The sequence below is a fragment of the Peromyscus californicus genome, unplaced genomic scaffold, assembly GCF_007827085.1.
Source record: "Peromyscus californicus insignis strain IS unplaced genomic scaffold, ASM782708v3 Scaffold_11__1_contigs__length_118956290, whole genome shotgun sequence".
Classification (NCBI taxonomy): Eukaryota; Metazoa; Chordata; class Mammalia; order Rodentia; family Cricetidae; genus Peromyscus; species Peromyscus californicus.
Genome location: NW_026294402.1, coordinates 19,544,421 through 19,570,871, shown reverse-complemented (window position 1 = coordinate 19,570,871; position 26,451 = coordinate 19,544,421). Strand labels below are relative to the sequence as shown.

The window sequence follows — 26,451 nt, the reverse complement described above, 5'->3', positions numbered from 1 at the left end:
ATGTCTCTAGCCTATGCTATATTCACAGCCTGGTTCAGGAACACACAAAAGGGACAGTTAACATCAGTGTGTGTGTGTGTGTGTGTGTGTGTGTGTGTGTGTGTGTGTGTTTGTGTATGTGGGTGTATGTGTGTGTATGTATGTGGGTATGTGTGTGTGTATGTATGTGTGTGTGTGTGTGTGTGTGTGTGTGTGTGTGTGTGTGTGTAGCTCTTTCTAATGTATGTTTTAATTCTGAAATGTCACTCACAGGCTCAAGCTTTAAGTGATTGTTCCCCAAACAGCGACACTGTCTTGTGATCTGATAGAACTTACAGGAGGTGGGGGCGTCTACCTGGTAGGAGTGGATTCCTAGGGGCAGAACTTTGAAGTTAATGCTCAGCCCTTAGAGCAGTGGGACCTTTTAATAGTTGCTCATGTTGTGACCCCCAACCATAAATTATTTTCGTTTCTACTTCATAACTGTAATTTTGCTACTGTTATGAATCATAATGTAAATATCTGTGTTTTCTAATGGTCATGACCCACAGACTGAGAACAACATCCTTATAGCCTATCTTGCTTCTGCTTCCTGGTCTACTATGATGTGAACAGTGGCCAGCACATGCGCCCACACCCAGGAAACAGGCTGCTGCACCATGCCTTCCCTGCTGCGATGGGCTGAAACCCTGGAAACTCAGGTCCAAAATACACCTGCTCTCCTTTAAGATGTTTTTGTTGAGTATTGTGGTTACAAAGAGATAAAAGTAGGTAGTCACCAACCCACACAAATGGACTAAGAGTACTCTTTCTGTGGTGGCAACATGGTGGTAAAAGGAGGAGAGGGGGCATTTTCTGCCCAGACCATTAGTATAAATTGAAAAAAAAAATTAAGAACACAGAAATTGACCCAAGGTAAGCAACAACTTGAAGAGGTTTATTGCAGAATAACTGATGTTTCAGTGTGACTGTCCCTGCCCCTCCCTTACCCACCATAGCTAAAACTCCATTTTACAAAACAGAATTGGGTTAGGTTTAGATTAGGCGGCAGAAAAACTACAAAAGGAGTGAACAGGAAGAGCTTTTGTGGTGTGTTAATTCTTCTGTTTAATACCGGGAAATAACATTTTGTCAATACTAGGCTGAAGTTTTTATCTGAATTGTTCTATTACTAATAAAAACTCTGGAATCAAATATTGGAGTAAAAATCTGATAGATCCAAAGAGCAGTGGAGGAACGATCAGCTGACCCTCCTCTCTCCACCCTTTCCAGATCGAAAAGCCTCTTAAATCTCTCTCTTCAAGCCCCTTTCTAGCTCTTCCTGTGTCTTACTATCTGAGTCCTCCAAAATCTCTATGGCTAATTCCAGTAGACTGGTCATTGACTCCACCCCTGATTCATAGATTCAAAGCTAACTTTATTGGCAGTCTTGGAGTGCTACAGTGGGAAAAATAGCCCTCAACACTAGGCACAATAAAAATATAAACAAAGTTACTGTTATACACCTAGGTATATCTTCAGGCATTAAAAGTACCTTTTTTGAGTGGTCCTTTCTGCATATAGTGCAGGAAAAGGACTTTATGTTAGCACTATGTACATATCTAAGAAGAGGTAGAGAAAATTTGAGTTCTTGAAACATTCATTAAATTAAGTTTTCTTGTGACATCTAAGTCTGTCTTCCTTTCACTAACCATATTGAGCATTTTGCAATAGCAGCACAGTGGAGTGTAAGTGGAAGAGTTTGATATACTAGAAAACAGTACTCAGTGATATGTTCACATTCTGTTTATGTGATTAAACATGTTATCATGCATTCCCTTCCTACAGGATGACTGGCTCATTTGGGGGTGGGATTACACTGTCACAGGTATTACTAACATGATAATACTTTCCTTATATGCAAACACTAGAACTATAGTTTTAAGAGTACAACCAGTTACTCAAGTTGACTTAGCTTCTTCTCCAAGTGGCTTATGATGCCATGGGAAATATGAGCAAAGTTGCCCTCCACAGGACAATTACTCAACCTGCTTTCCCCACATCAAGCTTAGTGAGCGCAGACCAACACCACGGTCAACCACGCAATTTTTTTTATTAATTAATAAATTATTTTTCCCAGCCCAATCACAGTTTCTCCTCCCTCCCTCTTCTCCTACCGGTCTCTCCCCCCAGTGGAGAAAAAAAAGATGTGTACATGAATAAACAGGAGAACAAGATGCATTGCAGTGAGAAATGCAGCATGTCTGTTCTGGATGAAACTCTTGCAGCTTTGTCTTCCTCAGTTGTGAGCTCAGAGTCTGACCTGAGGAGCTTCTGACCACCCTGCCGGTTCATTCATGAGAGGTTTCAGGGAGACTGCAGACCTTGTAGTGAGCCAGACTTACTCTGTGGTACACCCATCTGTGCCCCATTCATCCCTGTACACAGGATCAATCTGATGAAGTGGAATCAATCTAGTTTGTATGACTTCCATAACCATTTGAGCATAGACATGTCCCACCATCATGCTTGTACTCTGTCCTGTCCCCCTTCCTAAAAGGCTGGGGGCCTCAGGCACTGGTACACCACGGCAGGAAAGCCTTGAAATGCAGCCACTGCTTGGGAGCTAAATGGTGTGTTTGTGGGTCCTGTAAACATATCAGGAGTGTTTTGTTGGGTGGTTCCTGTTCCATATCAAGGTGAGATGGAGTCTTTGGAGAGTCATTTGTCTCCTATTTCTTCTGACTTAGTAGTTTGGATCTGCGTTGGACAGATCCAAGTCCCCAGATGTTACGGTAGAGTAACATCTGCAGCTACAGAGGTGGTCCTCTAAGCGGGGGCAGGACAGTTGCAGGTAAGGGATTAGAAACCACAATGTCCAGGTCGTCATTCAGGAATGGCACTGTTGTCTTCCCATTGGCCACTGACCCCTCGCAGGGCCATCAAGTCCTCAAGGCCAACAGTGGGCTCTACAGCTTTGTTCAGGCCAACATTTTTTTTTTTTATTTTTGCCTCCAATTATTGATCTTTCTTCTGCAGCTTTTTAGCTGTCACTGGCTTTGCAGGCTTCTCTGGTTCCTTTTCTCCAACCCCCTTTCTTTATTTGTAATAGCTGTAGTATATTCATCACAACATTTCTACTTTTCTTATTTATCTCTGTTGAAAACTTCTACTGATTGAGCTCCCTGGTCCTCGAAAGTTCTATGGAAGACTGGCTGCATGAAGGACACTTTCTTCAGTGTTTTCCATTTCTTACATGCACTGTATCTGTTCGGATGTCCATTGGAATAGGTTGACTGACTTGACCCTGGGTATACAAACCCCCCAAGATCAGCACATCTGCTGCAAATACACACACCAGTATTCTAGGAAGTTCACTGGGGACCTTTGGCCTGACAGGTGGCGTAGTAACTTGTTCTTCTCCCTCAGCAGTTTGGCGGCTTCAGATAGCCAGGATGCAGGCAGATGGTAGAAATACTGCCAAGCAGTGAACTAACTCTGTCCAGGAAGTGGCGGTGGCAATGGAGGGTGGGAGGGGGCTGATGGGGAGATGGCTGGAACTGGACGAAGGACAGTGGTAGCCCCAGCACTCAGGCAACAGGAAAATTTTGGAAATGAGATTCAAGATGTCTCTATTAAAGAACAGATAATCAATGTTGAATTTGGCTGGCTGAAAAGCTGCATAAATATGAGATACCCAGGGATGCTGGCAATCCTGGAGAGACACCCAGATGTGGCTTTTGTCTTTAAATATGCTTGAAAATATTCATATTTAGAATAGTTTTTTTAAAGGTTGACAATATGAAGAGCAGTATAACAATATGGATGAATAGGCCTCATGTACCATTAGTGGAAATTTAAAATATGCAGCAACTTCAGAAAACATGCTGGAAGTTACTTGAAAAGTTAAAAAAAAAAAAAGGGCTAGAGAGATAGTGGGTAAAAGCAATCCTCACCAAGTCGGATAGCCTGAGTTCCATCCCAGAACCCACATGGTGGAAGGAGAAAACTGACTCCCAACGAACGCGTCCTCAGATCTTGAGCATATGTGGCATGTGTGCTGTGACCTACACACAGAGACAGACGAATGGACAATCAAAAAGTTAAAAATGTCACATTACCCAATTATTCCCTCATCCCAGGACTATGAAAACTCCCTTCTTCTAAACAACGCCATGCAAATGTTGACGGCAGCATTCCTCCTAACAGAGTAGGAATCATGTGCTCAGGAATGGCTGAGCAGGTGAACACAGTGTCAGCTCTCCAGGCAGTGAACTGTTCAGCGATGAAGAGTAAACGGAGATACTCAACCACAGATGAATCCAGGTGACACACCGCATGGAGGAAGCCAAGCACAAAAATGGGTAATTCATGTGATTCTATTTATATGGTGTTCTATGAAAGGTAAAACTGTACTGAGGCAGCACACCAGTGCTTTCCAGCGGGCGGTTTGATTGCTTGTCAAGGGGTGACTGTGGAACTTCTGAGGCGTAACTGAAGTATTACTAAATTCAATAATGCCGATGGTTGTGTGACTGTATGCACTGGCCACATTTTCAAGCTGCACTTCAGGTGGGTACATTTTTATGTGAAAGTTATACCTCTACAGTCTATAAAATTGATTTAAAATCCCTTTAAATTATGTGCTAATCTTTATGAATTAGAGGAAGATTCGGAGACACGTATTTTATTTCTCACCTTATAATTTCTGAGTTATTATCGATCATTCAGTTTCTGCTCATGTATCTTCAACTGTGTTTCAGACTTCAGAGAACTAAGAAAATGCTGTATAGCATTGGACCAACATGCAGATCTCAGACATTGTAGTTCATTGATATTGTATATTGTGAATTTAATTTACTAAACAAATTGTTACATAAATACTCTTGCTACAATCTTCCATAATTTGTGATTTTTAGATTTTTTTTATATTCAAATAAAATTTTCTTTTTTAGTTCTTTGAGAATTTTGTGCAGTGTGTTTAGACCATATTCACCTTTTCTGTCTTCCCAGACCCACCTTCCCTTCCTTCCCACACAACTTTGAGTCCTTTGTCTTATGTTTTTGCTATTCTTTTTCCTATCAAGGTCACTGTGTGATGCCCAAATAGTCTTGAATGTGGGGTCTTCCACTGGAGCATAGTTTACCTATTTGGGCCTATCTTTTTAGAGAAAACTTATCCTTCCTCTCACAGCAGCTAAGAATTGGCAATAATTCCTGGCCTGGGAAGGGGTGGGGATGGAACCATATGCCCAACTCACCTCTCCATGCTGGTTTAGATTTGCACAGGTGCTGTGCATGGGGTTACAACTGCTGTGAGTTCTTATGTGAAGCTTCCCTGCTCTATCAATAGAAAAAGAAAGATTTATTTTCATTTTTGAATAATGCATATGTGTGGGTGTCCTATGTAGGAGTTTGTGTATATATCTGTGGTGCCTAGGAAGGACAAAAGATACCCTACAGAGGACAGAAGAGGGTGTTGGACCCTTCTGGAACTGGAGTAACAGCTATTTGTGAACTGTTTCGGGGGTGCTGTGAATCTGATTCTGGTCCTCTGCAAGAATGGTAGAAGCTCTTAACTACTTAGCCATCTCTCCAGGTCTCTGCGGATTTTTTTGTACTTCTTAACATTAGGATGACATACTTGTAAAAAATTAATGCTACAGTTCTACTCAAATACTTCTTGTCATTAATTATATGACAGCATTTGGCTAGCTTTCATGAATTGAGTTCCCAATTGGGCACCTACGAGGACTCAGGAAATTATGATCATTGGTTAATAAAGACAAAACCAAGACCTACAGCCAACATATTGTTGGGCTGTGGGAAGTATTTCACTAATTAAAAGAGCATAAAAAGAAATGGGAATTAGACTATAAAAGAGATTGGCATATTGATTTCACTCAAGGGAAAGTAAATAAGTGCTTGCCTGAAGACTAAAGAACATAAAAATGTTCACCTCGCATCTTTGCCTACAATTTCAGTTTTCACTAATGAGAAGAGACTATTTCACTGTGGCCAAGGGATTTTATCTTGAAGGAGTGAGATATTGCTGGCCCACTGCAACGTTCCCCACTGTTAAGTAGTGTCAGAGACTGTAACTCCTAAAGCTTCCTTAGACCAAGTAGGTGGAGCACGCTTTGCTCAGCAGAGCTCAGAGGAGGGAAAGCAGCAATCGTGGCTGCAGTTAAGGGCTTTGGTATCCATGTTTTTATATTCCAGGAAGAAAAGGAAAAGTCCCTTTATAATCATCGCTAGTGAGTAAAGAGAAAGCCACAGAACCTGACTTTTGGCAAATACTAGATCCATTCTAAAGAATTGGAGGAAAAAATATTTTTATGAATAAACCAAGATTTTGAAAACTGGGAACACAGACCCATTACACAAGTAGAGATGGACTTAGAAGATAAACACAAACAGACCTGGGTGCTATGAGGAAACCCAAGCAGGTCCTGTGCCTGAATTTAAAATTGCCCCAGTAGATAAAATTTGAAATTGGGAATCTTGAATTAGGATATAGAGGTCAGTTTTAATAAACTGTGCTATAATTCAGGAGAAATGATGGAAAGAAATAAAAATTAAAAGGGACCAAAATGAGAGAATAATGACTGGAAATCCAGCCTGGGAATATTGAGTGTCCTGAGAAAGAAGTCACAGTAATTTGAAGTAATAATGTAAACTACATCCAAATAGCTTTCTTGCTAGGGATAGAATGCAAATCAAGAAGAGAAACTGCAAAGGGGTCCAGACTTGTCTGCCTCCAGATGCCATCAGGAGCTTTCGGCTACAGCTGAGTTACTTTTGACTTGAGTTGAAAATATAACCAAGCACTAATGTGTTATAAGAAAAGGGAAGGCAGTCTTCCGATTACAGGTAAGATGGCGGGTTAGAAGCTGAATCTGAGCAGATGGATATAGAAGGGAGAAAAAGGACAAAGGCTGCTGTATGGAGATGCTCCCTCCAACACCCCAGCATTTGCTCTCCACATTAGCAGAGTGCACTGAATGGACCCACCTACATGGCCACTGCTGCTGTTGTTGATATAGCCCAGTAGGGCCACAGGTGCCATTAGCCACCCAACATCAGCCTTCAATGTCTCTAGCAGTGAACTGCCAGCCAGAGTGGCACCAAGAGTGAGCTTTTCTCATGAATGGACATCCAGTTACAACCAATGCCTCCACCCTTCTTCTTCCACTCAGCCTACACTGCTCCATTGATTAGATAAGCACAGCACCACTGTTAGTTAGATAAGCACCCTTCTTCTCTGTCAATGACAGGTGTTTTTATCATCCTTCTTCTTCCACTCAGCCTACACTGCCCCATTGATTAGATAAGCACCATTGTTCTCTGTCAATGACAGGCACTTGCGGGAGAGCTGAGTGAGTGAAAAGCAAACACTGAAAGATCAGAGAAGGCTAGTACAAGAATGCGAACATATAAAGTATGGTCAAGGAACTTGACCATAAGACAACCATCTAGAGAAAACAATACCTCTCTCCTGCCCCAGCTACAAAAGAGACATGCCATGGAACTCAGCTCTTAGCATATAATCAGGTAATCATACCTTTAAATACTTACGAAAAGGATTAAAAAGCAGAGGTCCATGATCTTCATAGGAATGCTTCTAGAAGCTTTATCCAAAATTACCAAAGACTGAAAGACTCGAAGTTTTCAGTGTCCTTAATCTTAATGGATAATAGAATCAAGTTGTTATGTCTACCCAAGGGCTCATTATTTTTTTTCTTTCTTCCATTTTATTTTGTTAGTTTTTTTCTCCTTGTGGTGCTGTGGATAGAATTCATTGCTTGGCCCATGCAGGTGTCAGGGCTGTACCACCGAGCTATACCTCTAGCCCTGGACCAGTGTTTTTATACCAGAGGAGAACTCAGAGCAGCCCAAAGGTCTAGACAGGACTCTGTAGCAAGCAGCTATTGCTGGAAGTCCATGAGCCACAAGAGCCAGCTCTGGACCCTTGTCACCCTTCCTTGGTCTCTGTCAGGTCCTCCTGCATCAGAGCCCCTTACTGTCAAAACTAGCTGCTGGCTGCCACTTGCCTCCAAGGTGGGGTTATGTGAAGAACTCTGCTCTGTGCTCACATCCTAGCTTCTACAGGGTTTTGGTCCCCACTGTAACAGTCTGTTTGACATTCTATGTCATTAACATGTGTTTCCAACAGGTGATTAGGAAAATTACCAAGCATAGAGAGAGCTGAAGGACTTTACAGTAACCACCACCTCAATTCTGCTGCTAGCATTTTGCCAAGGGCTCATTATTAAACAATTAAAAGGAAATATTCTTTTTCAAGCTGCAAAAGACACAGGTGATTCTTAAATCTACAAATGAATTCTAAACGTCTGTCTCTATGTTTTGCTATTTAAATGATGTGATCTTAGTATAAGGCAACACTACAGTGGCAGTGAAATGGTCAGTGGTTATCACAATTACAGAAAGGGCAGGAAGGGTGCAAGAGTTCAAATACACACACATTTTAGGACAGCAAAACTAAGCCATGTGATGCTGTAATGAGTATTTGTTAGAGGCCACAACCTTTGGAACAGAAACAGTGGCATTAATGAACAAATAAAAATCACTTGGAGTAGCAGGGCATCCTAAGATGGAATGCAAATCATGACAAAACCATCCAATTACATTATAAGTGAACAAAACAGTCTAAGTAAGGGAAGAGGGGAGGAAAGTTCTTAAATAAATAACTTTGTAAATGACTAGAGTCTAGAAGATTCAAAACAAACTGACATATACATAAGCATGCTCTTTGATTGATGGTTGATTCCCACAAGGGCGTAGGCGAATAATCATAACACTAGTGTGGTGGTATGTGAAAGAAAATGGCCTCCAAAGAGAGTGACACTATTAGGAGGTGTGGCCTTGTGGAGTAAGTGTAGCCTTATTGGAGGAAGTGTGTCACTGTGGAGGTGGGTTTTGAGGTCTATGTGTGCTCAAAACCTCCTAGTGTCTCTGGTAACTTTCCATTGCCTACAAGCTGTAGGACTCTCAGCTACTTCTCCAACACCATGTCTGCCTGCATGCCACCATGTCCTACCAAGATGATAATGGACTGAACTTCTAAACTGCAAGCGAGCTACCCTAATTAAATGTCCTTTATAAGAGTTGCCATGCATGGTTTCTCTTAACAGCAATAGAAACCCTAACTAAGACAACTTCTATATATTTGTTAAAATGTTTTTTTGTTTTGTTTTGTTTTTGTTTTTGTTTTTTTTTCCTGAGACACGGCTTCTCTGTGCAGCCCTGGCTGTCCTGGAACTCACATGTAGACCAGGCTGGCCTCGAACTCAGAGATCTACCTGCCTCTGCTTCTCAAGTGCTAAGATTAAAGGCATGCATTGCCACCACCCTGTGTATGTTAGAATTTAATCCTCAACCTGAGGCCTTTTTGGTGTATGGGGCCATGCTACCACTGGAGCCATCCTGATCTGAGTGGCCAGTGTGCTTCCACCCAAAACCAGGATGTCATTCAGGTCTGAGCTGCTGCCGAGGGCCATGTTTGGGTCTGTGGTCCAGCTGCAGCTGGGGTCTACATTGATGTCTGTGACCCTTGCTATCACAAGGGGCCATAGAAACCATGTGTGGTGAAATCAGAGGGCTGTGCTGAGTCAGTCCCACCCTTCCCTGACCCTGAGATAGCTGGCCCTACCTCTCAATGGACACTGAAGCAAGAGAGCTAGCCCTGACCCTCATGGGAGAGATGGCCCCATTCCTCACCACAGGCAAGGGAGAACTGAACCTTATGGCATAGGGGGTAGGGGAGCTGGCTCTGCCCCTCCTCTGAGCTGGGTGGCCTCAGTGGCCTGGACTGACCAGCTCAGTTACCACCCAAGTCCACAGCCAGGCCTAGGGGTTGGCCCACCCTAACATCTACCCCATCTAGGACATGCTGGGCCTTGTGGAGGGACTGGTCCTGTGGAACAATACCTGCAGGATCTCCATGACTTGAGATGGCCTCAGGATAGCTCAGAGGAGTTCTGATGCGGATCTAGTGATGAGGGTGTACCAGAAACTAGAGACCTTGAACCAGAGCAGTGACTCAATTCAATGAACACTTTCTAGTAAAGCTGATTGAACAAAAGGGTCTACTATCTGACACACAGCTCCCAGTGGCACCAGGACAAATGAAGAGGTGTTGCAGAGGCAGGAAAGATGGAGAAGCAAAGAGGAATTGGGGGGGGGGGGGTTGTTTTGTTCTTGTTTTTGTTTGTTTGCTTGCTTTGTTTTGTTTTGATTTTTTTTTTTTACTTTTTTTGTTGGGGGGTGTACTGCATGGGTGAGGGGAGGATATGGTGGGACTGGGAGGTGAGTAGAATTGGGGTGCATTACGTGAGATTCTTGAAGAATCAATAAAGAAACTACGTTAAAGCATTTAATAGCTGAGTAAGCCAGCTTTTTAACTGCTAGAACAGAAGACGACAGCCAAACACAGAAAGAATGTGGAACGATTTGCCTGGTTGTGGTGTTGTGGGAGTCTCTCTTGAAATAAACACTACCACACCAATGAGCATGGAAGAGAGGAGATGTATTCACCAGTGGACCAGGATAGCTCCTGAAAGACTTCTGTCTGGTCCAGTTTACAGTCTCATTTTCAACCATAAAACTACAAAGTGGGGCACGCAAGCTGGATTTCCCAGAAGCACGCATGGCAGTTAGCTTGGGGACCTATGTTATGTTACAGTCCGCAGTGGGGGGGTTGGGGGGGGTTGTAAGCTTTTGTGTTCAGGTTGCTCAGGGAACAATTTGTGTTTAGCTCTTTCTCCAGGTCCTTCTGTTCCAGGTAGCAAAGTGAACTCATGCTGTGCTTTAAGTAAATTACTAAATAAATCAGTATCTAATAATTGATCTTTTCTATCCTGTTTTACTTCAATGGACATGATCTGTAGAGATGTATTTAGCTTACTATGGATATACACTTCAGTATCAGTGAGTGTATCTTAATTTCTGAAACATTTTCCATCCAGAAGAAATAGAGTTCCACATAGAAATAGATAATTCTATAACAGTGGCTGGAATTGTACAAAATGAGCAAGCCCATACACTGGAAGACTTTATCGCAAGAGTGCCATAAAGAAAAGAAAAACAAAGCAAGGAACAGTTACAGTTACAACCTTAAAGTTTCTGAAACTACATGGCTAAGCTGAATTTTGGAATGTTAGGGAACAGTATCTCACTACTTTAAAATAATGACTTCCTGCAGCAGGAAAATGAACATCCCAGTACTGGCTAAGAACATCCTGGAATTCTGATCCACAGCAAAAATGCTGGTGAGAATTGTTCTTTATTCTTCAAGCTAAGGTTTGCTTAAAAATTTCCCAGTCTTCCATTACAGCCTCTGAATGGATGATGTTTTCTAAATGCATTTTTTTACTCATAAATATTATGTACAGGAACTGCCTTAGGGATAAAGAAAACCTCCAAGAAATTATAACTCTCAAAATACTTGTAAAATTTAGGAGATAGTCCATATGGAGAACAGGAAAGTTAAAAGAGAAATACACATTCATAAAACTATAGCCAAATACATTATGTGGTAGTAATTGTAGACGGATAACAATTCCCTGACAGAAGACCACATGCCATCCGTAAAAGCTTCAAGTCAGAAGCATGTAGCCCCGAATGACACACCTGTTCGGAAGAGAGAGGATGGAGTAACCACAGCCATAGCTATGGGCAGCAATATTACCATCAACAGAAAAAGAATTAAAGATTATTTTCCCCCAAATGACAGAGTTCATTTTGTTTCGATAAAAGGAAAACATAAGGCTTATATTTTAGGGAACGTACACTGTAAGCTCTTCCACAGAAGCAATGAGGAAGAATGAATCATTTATTAAGGAATTTTACCACACACATGTGCATAACTTTAAAAGATTAAGGGTACTGTGACTAATCTGGGAGAGGTTGGGGGAGGCTAAGACTATGACCAAAATATACTGAATAAAACACTTTTAATATATTTTTTAGAAAGTTTTGTGACTATCATGGAACATTTGCTTTGTTCCAGGGCCAATACACAATATTTCCCCTTCATTACTGCAGCTATTACATTTACATGTTTATTCAATAATGGTCCAGAGACTCCAGAATGTTGAATAAATGCAAGGGAGTTTCCCTAGCCGAAGCAAGGCAGAGCTGGTTATTACAGTGGCTGGCTGGATTTCAAAGCCTGCACGTGATTCAACACTCTGTTCAAACAGCAGGCACATTAGTGTAAGCATATTTGTTCCTAACACTGTATCCTTCAAACAAATTCCGAGTTTATGAGAAATTGTAAACTATTCAATCCAATAGTTTTAACAATAAATATGCATTTCTCTAACATAATTTGAAATATATTCCTAGACTTTATTTAAAATGATGTCAAGTTTCATTCCTTCAAGGTGAAATGAGTTTAGAAATATGCTAGGATTTGAGGACAAATGAAAAACCAGAAAGGAAACAACAAAAATAGGTCATAAAACGTACATGATGTGACTAATTGAAGTTGGACTTCTGTTCATATATTTGAACTTCCAATTACTATTTAAAAAGTGATAAACCCAATACCTTCACAATTACTCCAAAAATACAAGAGTAAATTTTAATGAAAGTGAGATAAGGGGAATTATCATGAATTAACACAATATTGAAATGCATAAAATAAGTATTTACAGATCTAGGGGCAATTAGCTGAAAAGGACCACTGCTTAATTCTGAAACATGATCACAAGAAAAAGATGCCTAATGCACACAATTATAGAAATGAGTAAAATAGTAAAAATAATGAATAATTTGACCCAAATACAACAATGAGTAATTTAATAAATCACTCAGAGACAAGTAAAATAATTTCTAATAATTAATATTTTGGTAATATATTCATACAATTTGAAGAAATAGATCATTTTGTAGCAAAATACAAATTTCCCAAATTGAATTAATTTTTAAAAAATAGAAATTCTTTGAAAGGAATTTAAAGTATTCTGAAGCATAGTGTAGCAGTCACTAGAGGTCACATAATATCGAGGGTAGAGGAACAGGGTAGGGGTGGGTTGTGGATACTGCAACTGTGGACAGCGGGAATTGCCTCTGATATCCTCCAGCACAGTAGGGTGTGTATAATTCAGCAGAATCTATTAAATATTTCACAAAAAGCTAAAAGAAAGAACATTCAGAGCTTCTTACAACAGAGCCATCAAAATGCTGATGGCTTTGATTTGGTCATTCAATCATACTCATGAATGGAATTATCACCCTGCAGCCCATGAAGATGTATGTACAGGTTTTACATCTCAGTTAAAATATGGTACTCAAATCATTTCAGAACATTATATCAGAGACAGAAATTAATCTAGAGAAAAATGGCCCAAATGTTCACATCTTCTAAGTGCACTTATTTAACCTCCCCTAAAACAGAATTTGTTATAGAATGTCTTTGTATAGCTATAGGTAAATGCTTTAAAATAAAAAGCAGATATAAAATTAATTTCAACCTATCTCTAAAAAACAAAATTTCTGCAGTTTTAAATCTGTTTAAAAAATGTTTCTACATTGTAAAGGATCTTTCTTTGGACCACCAGCTCTGGAATAATGACGTGGAGACTTATTATGAAAGTTTGGCCTTAGCTTAGGCTTGTTCCCAACTAGCTCTTATGACTTGAATTAACTTGCTTATATTAATCTATATTCTGCCATGTGGCTCGTTACCTCTCCTCAATACTGTACATTGAACTTCCTCTGCATCTGCTGACGAATCTCCATCCTCAGATTCCTCCCAGCGTTCCTATTTCTGCCCAGAAGTCCTGTCTATCTTCTCCTGCCTAGCTATTGACCATTAACTCTTTATTAAACCAATCAGAAGGTGCCTTAGGCAAGCAAGAAAGGACAGAGACACATCTTCACACAGTGTGATCAAATATCCTACCATGCTAAATTGGGCATGCAGGGCTGAGCTGGTTAATTTTTTTTTGTCACCTCAACACAAACTGAAGTCATTTGGAAACAGGGAGCCTCAATTGAGAAAATGCCTTCAGAAGATTAGCCCATAGGCAAATTTGTGGGGCATTTCCTTGATTAGTGATTGATGTGAGAGGGCCTTTCCTATTGTGGGTAGTGCTACTCCTGATCTGGTGGTCCTGGGTTGTACAAAAACGGAAGCTGAGCAAGCCAATAAGAAGCACTCTTCCCTATCATGACACTTAGGGTGTTCGGCATCTGGTCACCAGAGTAGGTCAGCTCGGGCTTTCTCTCGACCATTGCCAGTAGTCTATAGTGGAGGTATCTTTGTGGATTTCTTTAGCACTCTGCTTCTTCCTATTCCCATGGGGTCTTCATTTATCATGGTATCTCTTTCCTTGTTCTCCCACTCTGTTCCTGATCCAGCTGGGACCTCCCGCTCCCCTAAGCTCTCTTTCCCCTGACCCTTGCCCTCCATTACCCCCCCTCATTCCCAATTTGCTCATGTAGATCTCATCCATTTCTCTGTCGCTGGGTGATCCCTGTATCTTTCTTAGGGTCTTCTTTATTAGGTAGCCTCCCTGGAGTTGTGAGTTGCAGTCTGGTTATGGTTATGCTTTGCTTTAGAACTCTCATCCAGTGACTGGTGGAAGCAGATGCAGAGATCCCTGACCAGACCCCAGGTGGAGCTCCAGGAGTCCAATCGGTGAGAGAATGGGGGATTATATGAGCAAGAGATATCGAGACCATGACTGGAAAAAGCACAGGGACAAATAGCCAAACTAGCGGAAACACATGAACTGTGAACCAATAGCTGAGGAGCCCCCATGGAACTGGACCAGGCCCTCTGGATAAGTGAGACAGTTGATTAGCTTGAACTGTTTAGGAGGCCCCCAGGCAGTGGAACCAGGACCTGTCCTTAGTGCATGAGCTGGCTCTTTGGAACCTAGGGCCTATGCTGAGACACTTTGCTCAACCTTGGTGCAGGGAGGAGGGGACTGGACCTGCCTCAACTGAATCTACCAGGCTGGGTTGACTCCCCAGGGGAGACCTTGCCTTGGTGGAGGTAGGAAATGGGGGGTGGATTAGGGGGGAAGGCTGGGGGTAGGAGGAGGGAGGACAGGGGAATCCGTGGCTGATATGTGAAATTAAATTAATTATAAAATAAAATTTAAAAGAAGAAGCACTCCTCCATGGCCCCTGCTTCAGTTTCTGCCCCAACTTCCCCCATGATGAACAATAATTGGAAGTGTAAGCCAAGTAACCCTTTCCTCTCCAGACTGCTTTTGGCTGTAGTGTTGATTACAACACCCAAAAGCAGGCTAGGACTGGGCTATGCGTTCTGCCGTCACAGCACTCAGGAGGTTGAGGCAAGAGGATAAGGAGTTAGAGACCAGACTGAGGTCTCCAGCGAGGCTCTGCCTCTGACAGACCAACAAAACAACAACAACGGCAACAAGAAAGCAAAACCAAAAAGTCACCAATAAAACAACTACAGCTTGCTTTCTGCAATGTTTAAATTATTCACTTACTGTCTGTAATATTCAAATGATTGATTCTGTGTAGCTTAGATGGCTTTGTTTCAGAAATATAGGAAAGGTGTTATATTAGAAACACCTACAGATTTCTCAGTGACTTGTCAGGAGAGACAACTTTATGCTTAAGTGAGGATAAAAAGCACCCACAAGCCAGTTAAGTAAACTGTGATCCAATAGCCAATGACCATGTTTTAACAGGTTGCAGATGGTCCGTGGCCTTAGAATGCAGAAGGAGCAGGGCATGGGTCCTCTCAGTACCCTTGCCCAGTCTTGATCTGTACTTGTAGCTAAACCTTCATAGCAATAAACCATGTCTGGGGACAGAAAGACATAACTGTCAGCAATGCCAGGCTCCATGGCATTTGTCCCTCCTATCCCCTTAATACAAATCTAGAGTCACACAAAAAATAAGATTATAGCTAAAATTATAGAAAGTTATTCCATCTTCTGTTATAGAAGTTACACTAACTAGCTTAATACTGAAAGATATATGTTTGTTGAAAGAGTTGGCCAAGTGAAGCAATACAGTCAGAAACCCAGAACTCCATTAACCATGTTTCTTATGAATCACGAAACCAAATATCTGAAGTAAGCATTTGGGTGGGGTTGCCTTCTTGACCTTTTCTCAGTTTGGACTAGACTTGCTGGCCAGCAAGCCCCTGTAACCTGCCTGTCTCTTGTCCCACCCAGTGCGTGGGTGACTTACACACACCACCAGGCTTAACTTTCACATGGGTGCTTGGGATCTGAACTCAGCTCCTATTGTTCTCACACCCAGCACTTTCCCCACTGACCTTTCCCCCAGTTCCCTAGAAATACATTTTAAAGTGAGGTATCAAGACATATAAACCATAAACTTTACCAAAGAAAATGAAAGGAAATGTAGACATATCACGCTCTTGGTTATCGAAAACATGCTATTTGTGAATTAACGGGTTTAATGTTATTTCATTCGGAATCCCAACAGACTTCTGAAGTTGATTAATTCTACTGTCAAAAACAGTAGTTAACTCAAAATGTGATTCCAACACTTTATTTATTTATTTATTTTTATGTGTATTTACTTTGCATGTGTGAGGGGGTGTACCTGTCACTATGAGACTGTGGTGGTCAGAGGATAACTTGGGGGAGCCATTTTTTCCTTCTCTCTCATGGGTTCCAGGGACTGAACTCTGGTGGTCAGGTTTGAGGAAAGTGCCATTACCTGCTAAGCCATGGCGCCAGTCTGATTCCACTTTTTTATGTTTCATTTTTTAAATATCGTCTTAAAATATATCACATCCATTCTAACTTTCAAGCTGAGTCCTTTGATGTTTCTCTTTGGTTAGAAAATAAATATCCTAATTTGAAACTGTGACAATGCAATATTATGAAAATATCCCTTACAGTCTGAGAAATTGGAGCTTTTGCAGGACCTCACAGCCACAGCTAACAATTCACCTTGAGGTCACTTAAGACCTAAGACTGCTAGCCTACTGTATACTCAGCCTGTTTGTTCAACCTGCTTTTAAGAGAACAATGTACCAATCAATCCTACTCGCCTTCTATTTCCCACAAAATCAATGTTTACAGCCTAAACTAATATACAGCTGTAATCTTAAATTATGTGCCTTCCATGCCCCTGACCCAGGTAACGATTGTGTTCTAATAATCATTTGATGATAATCTAATAATCATCAAAAATAGAGGTCAAAAACAATCTTAAAAAATGAATTCACCATGAATGTTGAATAGAACATTTATGGATAATGCTGAACACAACATTTAAATATTGCTTGATAACAATGATGTTTGTAGTACTGTTTGTTATCAGAGTCAGTTGGGGTTATTGGAGTCAGTGACTTAATCCCTTGTAAAACTCTGTTAAAGTATCCCATTCCTTCCCTATGTAATGCTCTCTGTGCTGTTGAATAAATACAGAGAGACACACATGGGCACAGATATACCACAGACATGTACAGTTCCACAATAGACAGACACACACACAGGCCCACTTTTGGTTCATGGGTTCAGAAGTTTCATCCCATGGCCAGCTGGGTCACTGCTGTAGACCTGTGACCACGTGCGACATCCGTAGCTGCAGAAACCTGCTACCCTGAGAGCTGCTCATCTCATGGTAGGAAGGAAAAAGAGACAAAGAGGCATACCCATCACCCACTTCTTCCACCTAGGCCCCACCTCTCAACATTTCTGCCACCTTCCCATCACGTATTGATCTATGAACACATCCATGAACAAATCCTCTAATGAAGGCGGAGCTCCCTTGAGCCAGTCACTTTCCAAAGGTCTCTGACGACTCCTGACCAGCCTCCAACACATCAGTATTGGAGCACATTTGTCATCTAAACCTTAATGACACTCAGTACATTTTAATTTTTTTCTCTGTGTCTTTTTCTCTGTCTCTTCTCCCCAGCCAGTCTCTTGCCCTCACTTACTTTCTTTGGTTGTGGTCCTAGCCTTTAACATCTGAGCCTCCTCTGAGCCCCTCACTTGAATTTTCTACAGCGGAACTGTAAGTCCAATGTCCTGGGAACAGTGGTGATAACAGTGAGACAATCCAAATTAGACCCAACAGAAGTCACCACACTGAGAGTCAGGGGCACCTGATTCTAACATCCAGCCTACAGCTACACAAAGCACCTGGCTGTGAAACATCTTGCCTCCAAGATAAAGGAAAGACAAGTGAAGTCAAGAGATGCCTGGTGTGTGTGTGTGTGTGTGTGTGTGTGTGTGTGTGTGTGTGTGTGTGTGTGGTTTGGGGCTTCTTTTCACAACTTACAGCCCATGATAATAATTTCATTTTGCAATAATTTAGGTGAAGCTTTGATTGGCCAGAGGTTTTCCCCTTTGCTTTTCCAGATGATCCACTTTGGGGGGACAATGATATGATTTTAAAATGGCACCATGGCTATGATTTCCAGCTTGAGAGTGAAAAGTAGCATCTACTAACTTCCTGCCTAAAACCTCCACAATGCATGTGACAGACTCAAAATAGAACCCGCATTCTTTACTGAAGCCCCAAGTTCTCACACAGCTTGGTTGTCATGAACCTCTCTGACCTCATTTTGAATCTTTGTCCTTGTTTCTGGCACCTCAGAGTCCCTTGCCTGCTTCCTGTTCCTCATATGCACATGCTCATTCCCTGCTGACGTGGTCCCAGAATGGTGTCCTCTGAAAGCCATCTGCTCAGCCACCCAAACTAAAGCAGCCCCTGCCCTCTGCCTGCCACCCTCAGTTCAGTCACTTTCCATCATGTGTCGAACTCTGACCCCTTTTCCGTTTGTGCCTCTGTCTGTGTCTTTCTCTTCCATTATAGAGTGTGCCCTGCGAGAACCAAGCTTTGTTTCTCTGATTCACCGCTTCACCTCTCACTCCTGGAGCAGACCTGCCACCCTGGCCATCAGGAACTCCTTAGTGAGATACAGGGTTAAAGGGGGATTACGAGATCAGATGGACACAAGAGCCAAGTTATGAAATGAGCATTTTACTTTGGACTCATTAAAACATGAATTCATACTAATTTCTGTCAGTTAACAGCTTTGCAGTTCTATGACTCTCCTAAAGTCAGTTTCCTAAAACTTATCACCTTTCTTACCTTATTTGGTGGCCAGTGAAGTGAGACAACATATGAAAATCATTTGCAGAGGAGGGTATATGAAGGAGGTCTCCTTTTCCCCTTTCCTCCCCTGTCCCTGTTTATTTCTCTGTTAGACTAAGGTTGAAGTGCCCATTATTATGAACATCTTCAAGTACTGATTTTCTTCTTCGGAGGGTATCAGACTCAATCTTCCTATGCATGCATTCCTTGCACTCCATCATGCATGTCCAATTCTTTGTAGTCCACAGCTGGACGGTGCTCCTAGCATCTGTCCAAGTGTTTGCCTTCTCCAGTTGACGTTCCCTTCTGGGATATTTTGATGGGTCTCTCATTTAAATGATGGTGGGTCATATAAGAAAAGACTCATTGGAACTCACTGCTGTCTTAGAGTGAAAAAGCAGCCAGAAGAAAAAGACTCTTGAGTGCTTTGAATCATTTCTCTTTTCGTCGATTAATTAGTACTCAAACACATGTCATCATCCAACTTTCTTTGATTTTAGGAGACATTTGTCAGGCAGTAATATCATAAGTGATAATGTCTTCCTATAAGAATCAGAGAGATAGAAATGCTCTTAATAGAGGAAGTGTTGCTCAGTCCCCTGCTACAGTCATTTGGTGAACAAAGATGCAAATGGAAAATATTAGACTGTGTTCCATTTCAGAATTATGCTGCTGCTGTATTCTTTGATATCACAGGAAGACTCATTTGCTTGCTTTGAAAACAGAACTGACCTATTTTGGTAGCATCCTAGTATCCTGTTTTTACATGTGTTGTTCTTTTCCTCTAAGGTTTAGGGGTAGAAGTGGGCATTTATTAATTTACTTGTCTTCTTTCATTTTTACTGTTAAACATGCTTAAAACAATGAATGAAAGTTGAGGGCAACTTTAAATGTCTTATTAAGGATTCTGGTATATAGTGTTTTATCATTACTACACATGTATAATTCTCCAATTTCAGTTTCTGTTTCCTTTTCTAGCCAGTCTTTTGGAGGTTGTATATGTGTCTGCATGTGTGTGTGGTGTATGTGTGTGTGTGTGTGTGTGTGTGTGTGTGTGTGTGTGTGTGTGTGTTTCATATAAACATATGTGTGCATGTATGGAGCCAGAAGTCAATGCTGGGAATCTTCCTCAGTCTCCTCCAGCTTATCTTTTGAGGCAGAGTTTCTCATTGAACTTGGGGTGCACTTACTGAGCTAGACTAGTTGGCCAAGCTTAGGGATCTGACTGTTTCCACACCCTGAGTTCTGGAATTACAGACCCATGCCACAGCACCTGGCTTTTTATGTTCTTGCTTAGTGATTGAACTCAGGTTCTCATACTTTCGGGAAAAGCACTTAGTCATCTCCTCAGCATATCCAGGTGTGTTGTTTATTTTATTACCGCTGTGTACATTTATTCTCTTTATTTACATGTGCTCACACACATGCCACAGCTCACTCTCCATTCCTTTGGTTAAATTTCTGTCACAGTTTTGGATGAAGCTCAGGCCCTCATAGGTTCCTAGGGATGGGCGGCAGGGTTCACGGCAGGGTTCAGTGTTTCCTAAATGCTGTGTGTATTAAAACACACACACTGGAAGGACAGCATGGCTGGACATGCCACCCCTACTTCACATTTTCTTTCACTGGGGGTTTTGGAAAGCACTACTCTGCTGTCTCTTTGGTTTACTCCTGGGTTTAAAGGGATGAACTGAATCCCACTGTGTTCATGTTGCTTATCTTAATGCCTGGAAACCCTGGGAATCCATCTTTACCTTTGAAACTGAATAATTTTAGTATCATGTGTTCAGGAATGACCACTCTGCCTCAGTGTTCTAAAGTACTGTGGAGCTCTTGCTGCATACAGGCTGTTTCTTTTCATTGTAGAAAATGTTTCTGATCTCACAAAATCTCTCTTCCATTAGCTCTTCTTTATTCATTCTAATAATGAGGATAGTATTGCTTTTCGGAGAAGGTTCTATTTCTATTACTTTCTTTTTGCTATTATTTTACTTCTTTGTGTCATATTTACTTTCTTGATATTCAGCCCTCTCTCTTTTTAACATTTCATTAAATTTTAATTTGTGTCTAACATTTAAGTGAGCACACAGATTGTTAAAAACAGTTACTTAGTTTCTGAGAAATTCATGCCATTTTTTTCAACTTCTTCCCTCGATTGAGCAAAGCTCTTTTAATTTAATCTACACTTTTCATTAGTTTTTGCCTTTAGAATTCCTGGTTTAATATCATTTATAACTTTTATTCTCTTCAGCACACACTATTGTAGTGGGTAGCCATTCCAGCTTTGATCTGGAAGTTCCAACCCCCATTGAGGCTTCGGCAACTGTCACGCCTACAAGGCGGGGCCAAGAGAGAGCGCCCCCCCCCATCCAGATCTCGGGTCCCCGGGTGCCTCCCTTGGCCCCGCCTTGTAGGCGTGACAGTTGCCGAAGCCTCAATGGGGGTTGGAACTTCCAGATCAAAGCTGGAATGGCTACCCACTACATAGTATCATTCCCTTTAAATCATAGGTCTTGTTTACATATGAATTCTGGTCATTTAAATCACTTAGAGATCCTTTCTCTACATTTTGTGTCTGGTTCACAGGCAATATTTTTAGATTTAGTTTGAATCCAATCTTTCTAGTGATTTGATTTCATTCCCAGGCTTCTGTGCTTTCCTTCTTCTCTGTCCCCTTCTTCCTCTCCTGTAATTTTGTCTTCCTGCCTGGGTCTTCCACCTCTGCCTTCCAATGGGATGAGGGGAGGGTGAGGGAAGGATGAGGAGAGGATGAGGGGAGGGTGAGGAGAGGATGAAGGGAGGATGAGGAGAGGATGAGGAGAGGATGAGGGGAGGAGGAGAGGATGAGGAGAGGATGAGGGGAGGGTGAGGGGAGGATGAGAGGATGAAGGGAGGATAAAGGGAGGATGAGGGGAGGATAAAGGGAGGAGGAGAGGATGAGGGGAGGATGAGGGGAGGAGGAGAGGATGAGGAGAGGATGAGGGGAGGAGGAGGGGAGGATGAGGAGAGGATAAAGGGAGGGTGAGGGGAGGAGGAGGAGAGGATGAGGGGAGGATGAGGGGAGGATGAGGAGAGGATGAGGGGAGGAGGAGGAGAGGATAAAGGGAGGGTGAGGGGAGGAGGAGGAGAGGATGAGGGGAGGATGAGGGGAGGATGAGGAGAGGATGAGGGGAGGATAAAGGGAGGATGAGGGGAGGAGGAGGAGAGGATGAGGGGAGGATGAGGAGAAGATAAAGGGAGGATGAGGGGAGGAGAAGGGAAAGACTAGTGGAGAATGAGGAGAGGATGAGGAAAGGATGAGCATGGGGCACAGGAGTTTATGCAGTTTCCTGGTTCCTCTTGGCTGCTCTCCAGCTCTGTCTTTCTGTGTCCACATAACAATAAGGTCATGGTTGTATATAGATAATTCAGATGTGAAGCTGTTTTGTGTATTCAGCAGAATAAGTTTTATGAGATTGACTACTACAAGCTTTCATGTCTTTCCAGATAACTTAAAGAGTGTTTTGTGATGGATTTAAAACTTTTAATGTAACCCACTTAGTCAAGCAATTTTTTGTGATTCATGTCTGCTGTTTCTTCATGCTAAGGTTGTAAATATATTTTCTTGTGTTTGTATAGAGGAAAATGGTGTTTTGCATTTTTTGTTTATGTTTCATATATTTTCTATTTATTCAAGAACTTTTCCCATCTTCTCCCCCAGAATTGGACCCCCTTCCACTACTTTTTTTCATATTTTTCCACTTTCTTTTTCATACCAGTATCCAAATAACCCTGAAACACTTAATACATCAGCCTATCCCCCATGCTACCAAAGTAACCACTTGACCAAAATTTAAGTTGGCATACAGATTGGGTTGGCATTTTTTAAATTATTTTTTTGTTCTGTTGATCTGTGTATCTTTGTGAGATAACTCTTCTACCAGAATGAGTAGAGGAGCTATTCACTGATATATTATGTCCCAATATTCTTGTGATTACTGGTAGGGTAGAGGTGGCAGAAGAAGCTACCCCCAAATGTTGACATTGCAGTAGTTTCCCATTCATTTCAAAGGAATGTTCTATTTGGAAAAAAAAAGCTTAAGTTACAGTGATGTTGAAAACATCAAAATATAGAAAAGAAGAAAAAGTAACCATATCATTTTACCTCTAAATCTTCCAGGCATATTTACTGAGGATGAGGATGCTATATTATATAATAAATACAATAAATATTGCCTTGGTTAGTTTAACATTGATATAATAATGTTTTTAATTAATTTGCCATTTGTATTCCATCAGTACCAATTGGCCTGGTACTGCCATTTGTAGCCTTTCACCCTCCTGTGTGGCATTACTCTCCAGCCAGGTTTTGCATTTGTCATAGTCCTGAACCTCCCTCAGTCTTGCATAGCAACACAGACCTCCCCTGTCATTTATGATATTGACAGAAGCCTACATTTCCCCCTCCTCTGCCAAACAGGACTCCTGTACTTCTGAACTCACTGCTGTGTTCTCATTATTATACTAGATTATCTACTCTTGGCTAGAACATTACTTGTATGTCTCATACTTGGAGGCACAAATGGTCATTTGTCCCTCATGGACGACTTTAATTTTAATCGCCTGTTCAGGACATTTTCTGATTTCTCTTCTCTGCAATTCTCCTCTCTCAAATGGCAAGCAGCCTGTAACATTATTTTAGACCATGGAAATAATCTGCTTCTCACTAAAATAAATCAATCCTGGATTTATGTTCAGAAATAGTTCTTTATTGATTAAATCTCCATCCCGTAGTTAAAAATGATGACTTTTCAGCCCCAGCATCCTCGTTCTCACCACCATTTGGCACTCAGCATTCTGCTACGAAAAGAACACTACCATCTCTCCGTGGGAGGCTAAAACAACAGCAATTCACTTTCTCACAGTTCTTGGGACTTGAGATGTCAAAGACCAGGGTTAGTCAGGTTTTCTTCCTTCTGACCTGCTGCCCTGGTGTAGAAGCAGTAGCCATGTGGCCATCCCTGGCTGTGTACTGATGCCCTCCCTCAGGTGCAGGAGGAGGGAGAGGAAAGGGACATTATTGATTCTTTGTAGACCCTAGTCTAACTATACACCGCTCCAACATGAAACCCTCGTTCTGCATTGCTGACTTACTCATAAGGCTGTTTTCCAAATGCAGTCACGTTGTGGGGTGCAGTCCAATCCACAGTACGGCAAATGTTTCAGTCTTATCAAAGCAAAACTGAAAAGTTGATCATGTGATTGGGGGATGTTTTGCATGGTCTATTCCTGTCCTTCACATATTCATCTACTTTTGTGGGCTTTTAAACTTTAGTTTTTACAATATTTTTATTAACCATTTATTTGATCCTCTATGTGATGTAGGTTGCAAAATTTTATCCTAGCATTTAAAAAGTAGAAACTCCCTCAAAAAAATAAAAAATGAGGGGCTCTTGGCTTCCCACGTAAGCGATCCAAACTATGTTAATTTAGCTTAATGTTGATTTCTGTCTTTTGAGTTTGCTTGTTGTGTTGTTTATTTTATTTTATCTTTGGCTTTTTTGTTTTAATGTAGTCAAAGTTAATTTTGTCTTTATTGTTAGAAAGGTTTTCTTTACCTAAACTAGATGCTTCTTCCTCAATTTAATCCTATTAACCCAGTTTTATTTTTGTCAAATGCCGGCTCACTGTCTGATAGCATTTCTTGAGAATGCTTTTCATGATGGAGTCATGGGCTACACCGTCTTTCTTGCATAGATTTCCCTATATAGTTAGAACTGTAACACAGCTACCCACCTGGAGGGTCTGAGGGATACACTGTGATAGTCAGGGCTTTAGAAGTCATGTGGCTTCTGGTGCAAAGGTTCCACTCCCCTTTTACGACATAGGTAGATAGCACATACCAGAAAATCGATAATGTGTACCAAAAAAAATCACAAAAACAAGTGGTATATTTTGCCTATGACCTTTATTTTCTGATTCCTAATTTGTGATATTAGACTAGTATGTCTGTTTATCAATGAGCCACTAACATACTTTATTAATTATAAGTGTAGTATATTTTCTTACCTAGTGAGGTTAGTCTCTACTCAGCATTCTTTGTTTGTTTACTTTGTTTTTGTGATAGTTTGAACATGATTGGCCCCATATGCTCATAAGGAGTGGCACTATTAGAAGGTGTGGCCTTGTTGGAGGAAGAGTGTCACTGTGGAGGTGGGCATGAGGCCTCATATATGCTCAAGATACTACCCAGTGTCCCAGGCCACTTCTGTTTCCTGTAAGATGTAGAACTCTCAGCTACTTCTCCCGCACCATGTATGCCTACATGCTGCCATGATGCACCATTATGATAATGGGCTGAACCTCTGAACTGTAAGTGAGTCACCCCAATAAATGTCTTCCTTTGTAAGAATTGCCATGGTCACGGTGTCTCTTCACAGCAAAAGAACCTTAACTAAGACAGTTTGTTTTCTTGTTTTCTGCATGAAGCTTGGCATGGGCTTGTTAAGATACTGTGAAGAAGGGTCCCAGATAGAAAGTACACCTTCAAGCTGAAACCTTCTGTAAGGCTGGTTAACTGATTGTGGCTATAGAGAGGTTCAAACATAGGAGCAGAGTCTAGTTGCAATTTATCCTGGGCTAGCTTTAGCCCTTTAAACAGACATTTTTTTGCTCATCTTGGACCTAATATCCTATAATTAACAGATAAAAATCTCTTCAGATGTATTAACTTAACAAAACCATAATTTCTACTAACCAAAACTTCAGAATATCACGAGACAGCATCTGAGACTTGTGGCTGAGATTCTCCTGTTTTGTTGTAACCGCCTACTTAGTGTTTTGACCAGTGTCTCCTGAAAGTGACTTGATTTGTGACTTTCTTTGCTCTTAAATGGTAAAAACATAATATACCTGCTTCCCCGTTCAAGCCTGGAGTTTGTAGTGACCTGCATCTGTGCCACATTGGTCTCCAGAATATCTCCAGAAGAAACTCTTCCTTATTTTCCTTTAAGGTGAGAGCTATTTTTTGTATTGATACTGACCAAAATAATATTGATAATGATAATAATAATAATAATGGCAATAATAAATAAACAAAACCACTATCAGCACCACCATCACCCAACAACTTTCACTGGAAATTTTATTAGGGTTGTGTGTACTGAATGATATACAAATTCAGCCTCAATTCTGCCTGGTATGTTCCCTACACTTTATCGAATTTTGTACTTAGCACTGTGTGTATTTTGTATTGAGACAGAGGTGGGCACCTGTGTCTCCTTGTGCACTTTCCAAGTGTTAAAAATTGTTAAACTTAGCAAGTGTATATATTAGTAGGTTTTCTTTTTGTGACAATATAATACCCAATAAAAGTAACCCAGCCGGGCGGTGGTGGCGCACGCCTTTAATCCCAGC

At 41.3% G+C, this 26,451-nt stretch overlaps 1 pseudogene; it reads right to left on the bottom strand.

Moving 5' to 3' along the window:
• Positions 1-1,561: 1,561 nt before the first annotated feature.
• On the bottom strand, positions 1,562-4,540 carry LOC128102475 (stromal membrane-associated protein 1-like; annotated as a pseudogene).
• Between the last annotated feature and the right edge of the window lie 21,911 nt (positions 4,541-26,451).